This window comes from Mytilus edulis, chromosome 9 (genome assembly GCF_963676685.1).
Source record: "Mytilus edulis chromosome 9, xbMytEdul2.2, whole genome shotgun sequence".
NCBI classification, from domain to species: Eukaryota; Metazoa; Mollusca; class Bivalvia; order Mytilida; family Mytilidae; genus Mytilus; species Mytilus edulis.
In genome coordinates, this window is record NC_092352.1 from 58,434,319 (window position 1) to 58,444,119 (window position 9,801).

A 9,801-nucleotide genomic window follows, 5' to 3' on the forward strand; every position below is an offset into this window, starting at 1 on the left:
AGGTGTATTGCTTTGATTATATAATACATGTACACATTTAAGTTGTACCTCAAAATTTGGCCAGATAGATTCTTCCATTTCTCTGGTAACAATCTGTCTGCAATTTCTGCACAAACCTATATAAAAAAAAGAATTAATTTTGATACTTGCACTTTCAAGCTAATTTTTGAATTTATAAAAAAAGTACAAATGTGTGTGATAAATTTTAAAATTTTGTACATTTTATTTTAAATTTAATAAGTGTATCATGTCTATGGGCCTAGCGATAATATAATTTTATTACTACAATTGTTTTATTCTGTGAAAAACCAAATCATGCAATGAACAGATTGTCAAGAAATATATAAATAATGAACATGTATATGGGGAAATCATTGTTGCATTCATAAGTTTTGATTGTTTTCTAAATTTTTTACAGTAACACTTGTATGCAGGGATTGAAGTTTAAATTTTGGCACATTCATAAATGTATGACATGTCACAGAAGACCACATCTTAAATTTTGTCCCAACTGTATATATAGTTCTATTCAAGAAAAGCAGACATTTCAGTAGACCCTGTACCATATTTTTGTCTGTATTACATTGTATTATATCATAAAAACAACCATTTTTGGAGTAAATGTGTACATGGTGTACACATATGGTTTGAAAGGCACCTAAATTACTCCAAAAATGGTTGTTTAAATGATATAATACAGACAAAAAATATGGTTCTTCAGACCTTGGAAGTTCTATATTGACAATATATTACTTTCATGTTCAGACTTTAAAAAATTGCATACATGTAGCCACTAGTACTAGCAAGACAAAATGTAAACTTACTTAGATTTTTTTTTTAAAATACATGTTTAGCATAGCTCCCCCCCCCTGAATATCTGAATAAGTTTATTCAACTTCGATGCCCTGAATATTAATATTTTCTAGAAAACGGACTCAGGGCAAATGTGTTATTAGGGCGAACAGACATGATACAGTTCAGACTGAAAATGAAGATTAATTCACTCTACCCCCACATTTGTCCCACATTACTCTTTAAAAAAATTGTCAGTACTACACTGCAAATTAAGGGCTTGGGTTCTGAAGTTTTATTAAGTTATCAAACAGCCTCCTAATTATCTTTAAACTTGAAATGATTACCTGATCCTATTGGAAGCACAACTCCTCTGGTTCTCAAAAGGTGGTGGCTTATCTGAGGCGTGACTGCCCGGTCGGATTCAGGCTTGGATTTACCCTTGTGGTCAGGATGACCACATAATATGCTGCTCCTCCTCCACTTCATACCGAGAGAATACCTGTGGTTCGGACACCCCAAATATTCTCCCATGACAGAAAATATTCCAGCCTGAAAGCAAATTAAATGTCCCTCATTTAAATTTGTAAATTTTCCCAGTTTGTTAGAAATTAGGTGATTTCTTATATCCTTAATGCATTCCTTTTACAAAATCACAGCGTTTTCAGCGGGATAGAAGATTGATGTATCACATTTTACATTACTAAAGCATGAGAAACTGCATCTCATCTCAACGTCTGCTTCCATAGTTGTTGATATGGAATATAAACAATAGACATTTTATTAAAAAAAACCACACTTTTACCATGTTTACATGATAAACATAGAAAAGTTATAAAACTTCAATTTGGTGTATAATTATACTGGGTTCTTAAATGTTCATCCAAATAAGCATCATTCAATAGTGTGCAATTTACAAAGGAATGATAGGAACAACTAGTGATTTAATATCATTATTTTTATTTGTATTACTATTTGTTGGTGATTTTTTTTGTATATTCTTATCTTTAATACTGTAGTGAAGATATTTATACACAAAAAACTGAGAATTGGAATATTGGATGAATCACTTTTTTTAAGATCTGCCTGGTTCTAAAAATAGCTGTACTTTAAAATATGTTATTAATAAAAGCTTTAATAACTGTCAAATCAGAAAGAAGTAAATATACACTTTAATGCTACATTAGTTTTATGCACTAAATGTGCATATTTTGAATAGTGCTTGAAAGCAAAAGGATTGATAATCTAAATAAATACACTCAAATTGAGCACTAACAACTGATAAGTGGCCTCCAGTGGACAAGTCAAACCATGGAAAAAAAAATTACCTGCCTGCCTGGTTTGTTTACAAAGAGTAGACCCGGGGGAGGGGAAACAGACATTCTTTTAAATGTGGCCTCAATGGTACAGAACATGCATATTATATACATATACATAAAATTGAGAATGGAAATGGGGAATGTGTCAAAGAGACATCAACTTGCCCATAGGGCCAACAACAGTGGAACGCCACCAATGGGTCTTCAATGCAAAGAGAAACTCCAGCATCCTGAGGAGTCCTTCAGCTGTCCCCTAAACAAATATGTATACTAGTTCAGTGATAATGTATACAATTATAGAAGGTAAACTTATCAACTCCAAATACTTTTCCCAGAGGATCTTTTTTACAGAACACGATACTAGGGTCATTCTGATTATACAACTGTCTGCTACCAATGTAATCCTTCAGATAACTACAGACCTTCAATTTACACATAAACCAGTTGAAATTAAGAATGCAAGTTTTTATAGTGTCAAAATTGATATGGTAGCATTTTTACAATAACATGAATAATAAAAACTTGACATAAATTTCTTCATTTATTATTATGTTTACAGTATTTAAATATGTTGATTGCAATAAAGATAAAATCACTACTGAAAATATGAATAAAAGCTTTAATTATTGTGAAACCTGGTGCTGTGCAGTTTTGGCATTAATAAAATCATGGAAATAATTTCTGAATTCAGAGAAATTTTTACCTCTTTTCTGGTTAACACTTCCCATGATGCACCTACTTGTTTAAGTACAATGACGGTCAAGAAATTCACGTCTGGGTCTGACCTACAAATATAAGACGAACATTAATTTTGACATTTGCTTTCAATACAATTCTCATGTTTACAAGTTCTACTATAGATAGATAAAAAGATTACAAATTAACAAATATCCAGAAAACATAATTCCCTCTACTATAGTAGGTGAGGCAAACAAATCTCCAACGTTTTAAGAAACTGCCAACACTCTCTGATAACTTACCATAGGATAATTGACTTCTTATTCTTCAGTTGTTATGCAATGGGACTCTGTGAGTTGCTTCAAAGTAGATACATTTGATCCTGCAGGTGTGCTGTATGAATCAGGAGACTGTCGTACAATTAAATTTGGATTATTGCACACGTTTACTTGGCTTGATGTTACTTGACCACTTACAGTGTAATTGTGCTGAAATAAAATGAAATTATGAAAATATTTAAATTGAATTAAGGATGCACACCTCTGAGTGATTTTTTGGGTTTATAAGTCTTGTAAAGACATTATAAATCATATGGTGGTGCACTTCTTTTTTAGCAATGTTTAGCTACAGCCCTTTTAAAGTACCAAAGTTTCATGATTTTCCCATTTTTCATCAATTTTTACCTATTTTTGGGCTATTATCATGAAAAAAACACCCAAATCCACAATTAAACTTTTTTTCATCATTGTTCATACTTTCAATTAAGATGAAGAGGACCAATCTGCAGTGGCGGATCCAGGGGGGGGGGGGGGGGGGGGGGTGGTTCCGAAAGTTGGAATCCCCCTTTTTTTTGGCCGATCAATGCATTTGAATGGGAGCATATAGTTAGAATCCACCCTTTACTCTGTGTTGGGGAACCCCCCCCCTTTAAAATGGCTGGATCCACCACTGAATCTGAATAAGTTTAAATTAAAATTACTATACATAGGTAGGTATTAATATAAGAAAGTTTTATCATATTTTGATGCTTTTTGAGTCAAATTCACCATGCTGTCGATTTTGTAAATTTGTGTGTTTGAAGAACAAAATGCATATTTTTTTAACTTCTTTGTTATAAATGATTGAGAAAATACATATCTAAGAAATTTGAAAAGAAAAAAGAGATATGGGATGTACATGCTTCTGGTAAAATCATTTTTTGTACCCCTCACCCATTTTCTAAAAATTTTTCCTAAAAAGACTGACTGGATAATGTTGATTGGTAATAAAATTTTAAAAATTGATAACTCAACCAGATGCTCCGCAGGGCGCAGCTTTATACGACCGCACAGGTTAAACCCTGGACGGTTGGGGCAAGTATGGACACAACATTCAAGCTGGATACAGCTCTAAATTTGGATTGTGATTAAATAGTTGACACAGCATAGGTTTCTGACACAGAATGAATGTGGTCTAATGAACTTAAAAATTTGTTTTTGCCTTTGAGCAAATGAGAAAAATTTAACCCGCCCCCCTTTTTTTCACACACCCCTTTCCCTTTTTCCAAAACTGATCTCAATTCAAATTTCTAATGGAGTTTGCAACAATAACTACTCATTTAAATACATCATAAAATATTAAAATGTAACAAAAGGTGCTTGTTATCACTGAATGGTAAAGATTGTTTTAATTTATCAGTTGGTAGTAAAAGTGAATATACATTGTATATTGTATAAAACAATGATTTAAGTTGACTCAATTACTATTCTGGACAAAGAAAGATAACTCCAATCAATTGAAAATTTCTTGCTATTGCACAATATTGTGCAATTAGATATTTCTGGCTATTGCGCAATACTGTGCAATTGAAAATATTTACTATTGCACAATACTGTGCAATTGGAGATTTCTTGCTATTGCGCAATACTGAGCAATTGAAAATTTCTTGCTATTGCACAATACTGTGCAATTGAAGATTTCTTGCTATTGCTGAATACTGTGCAATTGAAAATTTCTTGCTATTGCACAATTCTTAATATAATAATTTTGGATCCTGATTTGAACAAACTTGAAAACTGGGCCCATAAACAAAAATCTAAGTACATGTTTAGATTCAGCATATCAAAAAAGCATAAGAATTCAATTTTTGTTAAAATCAAATTTAGTTTAATTTTGGACCCTGTGAACTTTAATGTAGACCAATTTGAAAACGGGACCAAAAATTAAGAATCTACATACACAGTTAGATTTGGCATATCAAAGAACCCCAATTATTCAATTTTTGATGAAATCAAAAACAGTTTAATTTTGGACCCTGATTTGGACCAACTTGAAAACTGGGCCAATAATAAAAAATCTAAGTACATGTACATTTTTAGATTCAACATATTAAAGAACCCCAAGGATTCAATTTTTGTCAAAATCAAACTAAGTTTAATTTTTGACCCTTTGGACCTTAATGTAGACCAATTTGAAAACGGGACCAAAAATTAAGAATCTACATACACAGTTAGATTTAGCATATCAAAGAACCCCAATTATTCAATTTTTGATGAAATCAAACAAAGTTCAATTTTGGACCCTTTGGGCCCTTATTCCTAAACTGTTGGGACCAAAACTCCCAAAATCAAACCCAACCTTCCTTTTATGGTCATAAATCTTGTGTTTAAATTTCATAGGTTTCTATTTACGTAAATTATGGTGTGAAAACCAAGAATAATGCTTATTTGGGCCCCTTTTTGGCCCCTAATTCCTAAACAGTTGGGACCTCAACTCCCAAAATCAATCCCAACCTTCCTTTTGTGGTCATAAACCTTGTGTTTAAATTTCACTGATTTCTATTTACTTATACTAAAGTTATTGTGCGAAAAACCAAGAAAATGCTTATTTGGGCCCTTTTTGGCCCCTTATTCCTAAAATGTTGGGACCAAAACTCCCAAAATCAATCCCAACCTTCCTTTTGTGGTCATAAACCTTGTGTCAAAATTTCATCGATTTCTATTCACTTTTACTCAAGTTAGAGTGCGAAAACTAAAAGTATTCGGACGACGACGACGCCAACGTGATAGCAATATACGACGAAAAATTAAAATTTTTGTGGTCGTATAAAAACTACTCATTGTAATTACACAATCGTTTGATTATAATATTTTTTTAAATTCATTAATATTTTCCCCTTGTATCACATATTGAGGTCTTCAATGCAGCCAGAAATTCCCTCATCCTTCAGATGTCCCCTAAACATGCTAAATAAATATATATGTAAACCTCAGGTCTGTGTACGACCTCAAATCTGTGTCTGTTTCTCAAATTTATGCCTTATTGTGACGTCCATCGCTAATCTATGTCCGTAAAAAAGATTCGGCCTCAAATCTGTGTCCGATTTTCAATCGTGACGTCATTTGCAAATCTATGTCCGTTAAAAAAGATAAGGCCTCAAATCTGTGTAATGTTTTAAATCCTTTTTCCAGTTTGTTTCGCCATGTGCACATTTATGCCCATCTAATAAGTTCGGCATTGTAGGTTTTTTGTTTTATAAAACGTTTCTCAACATCATAGTTTACGAACGAACGAAACTTTCCAACGTATTGTTATGGAGTAGTAATTTTGTAAAAATAAAATCCACGATAAATTTCTTCCGATATACCCGTGTGTTTAAAGACAACAGTTATTAATTTCTTAGTCTTTTTGCAACCTTGTATTTTATTTTTGTGGGTAAACATTAGTGTTCCAATTTGTTTTCTATTGTTGAATGTTACATATTCTTACGTTGAGTTTCGTTTGTTTACATGTCGTATATGCTTTTCATTTATCTGCCTAATCCATTTTAAAAGATCATTGTTATGTAATGTTAATGTTAAAAACAATTGGCGCGTCTGGTTTGTATTTGATTGATTGTTTGATGTTAAACGTTCAGTGGAAAGTATTCCATGAATTTCACGACAAGATTAATTAGCGTTTGATAACGGATTGAAAAGTGATTAATATGACACAAGTTTAGTATTTTTCTTTTATTATATCGACACATCCTTTATAAATATGGAACGAATAAAGGAGGATTGTTTGGGTATAGACTGTCTCCTAAAATAAAGCACCGAACAGGATAGTCTTAAGGTGCACTAGGTCCAAGTAGTCCGACTTGCTGATACGCATGAGCGTATGCATGAGCGTCATTTACATGCTCAAGAGTATCTTGGATAAATATGTTGTGAACACTACTATTTATTTAAAAGAAAATTATCTTTTAGGAAAAGGTTACAGAAATATACAGGAGCACTCGACCAATCGTAAAGTAATAGTTTTGTGTATTCTTGTTGAAAGGTGCATATTTTTATAAATGTCCTTGGTCTAAATATTTTATATTCTTTCACAAAATTTTTCAATAAATAAGATTTCCAACTGTCATTGATTGAACCATAAATTGTATATTATATGATATATATCAAGTCAGTATGATATGTCTACGACTCTAAACATGCTAAATGGTCTTAAAAAATACAGCATGTATATATTCTTTTTTAAATAAAAGACATTTCAAAAGGAAGAAGAACACAGCCGATAGTCCAATATTATTAAATAAATTATTTCTGCCTCTTTTCTCGTTATGGCAAGTAACGTTAAGTTAGGGCAATTTTCGTTCGTTCCTAAGATGTTGAGAAACCTCCAATAATATAAGTCATTTCCCTTATTTAATATTAAGTTGGTATGTGTTCTCCATGTGTGTGCAAGGGCTCAAATATAGTTTATGGTTAAGTAAATCTGGCTAAATTATTTCGCGGGTATTTATAATATTGTTTAAAGTACGGTCTTATGACTTTTTTTATTAAGTCATTTCTCCATGTATGTGGTTAAAATCTTTACATGACTTATATGTTAATATTGTATGCCGCCTTCAAAAATGAAACTGCACATATTTATTTACTAAAAAGACAGTAAAGGATGAATATTTGGAACGTCTATGACGCAATATTAAAAAGGACATAGATTTGCTGAAAGGACATAGATTTGAGGCCGGACATAGCTTTGAAGCTTACATATATACTAGTTCAGTGATAATTAACATTAACAATGTACACAAAGCAATGGATGCCGGAAGTGGTATTTTGTGAAGTTCTAGAATGTTTTTAGACAATAGGAAATCAGGATCGAAATGAGCATTAGAAAATTGGCATTTTTTAGCAATAATTGGGAACAACAATACACCTTATCGCTATTTGTCTGCTATTACTGGATATCACACAGGTTCCCATAAAATTTTGACTTCATAAAGCAAAATATCTGACACCACAATGAAAAAGTGATTGTTGTTGACGTCAAAAGTTCAAGCGGCCGGGTCAGCCAGGATTAGCAATAAGGTGTATGAAAACATACCTTAAGAAATGTTTTTTTATTCAAAAGTGCAGAAAAAAACATATTCAACACTGTTTTTCTACGCTGTAGTGACGTCAATGCGTAGTTTCCCCATGTCTTACATTATGTAAGTTCAAACACAAATACCTAACGAACTGACAAGATGACCGATTTTAGACTACGGTTGGATACCCATTCCGGTCTAGGTCCCCGAGATGTGTGTGGGAGGATGAAAATCACCCTACTTATGGTACTGAATTTCCAGCGCCCCGAGTCAAGATCGAACCTGGGACCTTTAGCACTGTAGCCATCGGTCTTAAATACTAGACCACGAACCCACATAATTAATTTTAAACAAAAACTGCCCAAATTATCCGCATAGCGATTATATTGCCTTCCGACAGAATTTCAGCTGTAAAATCTTGTGAATATGAGTTAGTAATTGTATTGTAACTGTATGTAAAAAAATTGTTTGTATCCATGTATCTATGCAAATCAATGTTCTTTTTCCTTATTCATGTATGCTCTGTATGCCCCTTGTGGGCCCTTAAGGAGGCTCGCGGGTATAAGATTTTCAGAAAAAAATTAAACATTAATTTTTCATTACAAATTTTATTGATTACCTTAAGTAGCTGTTACTTTATCATATGGTACAAAAATCATTCCAAAAAATCAATTCGTGTTGGCCCCAGCTGACTTTTAAAATGTAGATGCCATTGAAAAAGCTTCAAATTATCTCCCTTTGGTGCAAAAATGCCATTTTTTGGAATAAAAATTGAAATATCTTTTTTAACTCATCGGTGACCTATATTTTTTATTGTTTTCGAATAAGCTGTACATAGACTAAATAATTGTAAAATTTTAGCGATTTCTGTAATTTAGTTATTTTTTTATTTCGATATTGCCGCTATTTCTCCTATTTAAAGTTCAACAGAAAAAAAGGACATTAACAAAAATGTATGCTCCTTTCGAAGGCAGATTGTGAGCGTAAATGAACGGTGACCCCATTTTTTTATTTCATTTTTCTATTAAGTATAAGATAAAGTTCATTTATAGAAAAATATAGAGAAATCCTATATTTCATAAATAAAAAAAAAATCAAATAATTTTAGACCCGCGAGCCCAAAATATGTTCTGTTCTGTTCTGTTCTGTCTCTGCCCACATTTCAGTCCTAACCTTTTGAGATATGATGTAACATCCCTGTGGCAATCAAACAACTTTACTAAATAATTTTGCGCCATGTGGATGTAATTTACTGAAACTATACTCTGTATGCACAAAACAAATCAGCATCCATGCTGTATACAGCGCCACCTATAAATAGTTCTGGAAGGGAGATAAGGTAAACTTCTTCTTTTAAATCTTCACATCCTTTGTAGGACAACCAAACCGTTACGGCGTGTAGAACAAAACCCACCACCACGAATGTGGGAATATAATATGTACACTATATCCTCCACTAATATATACAGGATCACTTTCTAGTTGCACGTATAGCTTGTAGTATGTATTCTTAGTTGCGTTTAATAGGCTAGTTACCGGACATATATACATGGGGATTATATATGTTTACGTAGTAAAATAGTAAAATAGTTCATTCTTAAAGATCGCTCACGTTCGCACTGGTAAAAAGAATAACAAGCTTGCAGCATTAAAATCTAAAATAGTTCGCCTTTCACAACT

The 9,801-nt window shown here is 32.5% G+C and overlaps 1 long non-coding RNA gene across 1 annotated transcript; it reads right to left on the minus strand.

Annotated features, from left to right (window-relative positions):
• Positions 1 to 1,693: 1,693 nt before the first annotated feature.
• LOC139488644 (uncharacterized) lies at positions 1,694 to 9,504 on the minus strand. The gene is made up of 4 exons (XR_011656056.1): positions 9,295 to 9,504; positions 3,092 to 3,277; positions 2,815 to 2,896; positions 1,694 to 2,533 (listed from the first exon to the last, which is right to left on the minus strand). It is a non-coding gene; the product is annotated as an uncharacterized lncRNA (long non-coding RNA).
• Positions 9,505 to 9,801: the final 297 nt, after the last annotated feature.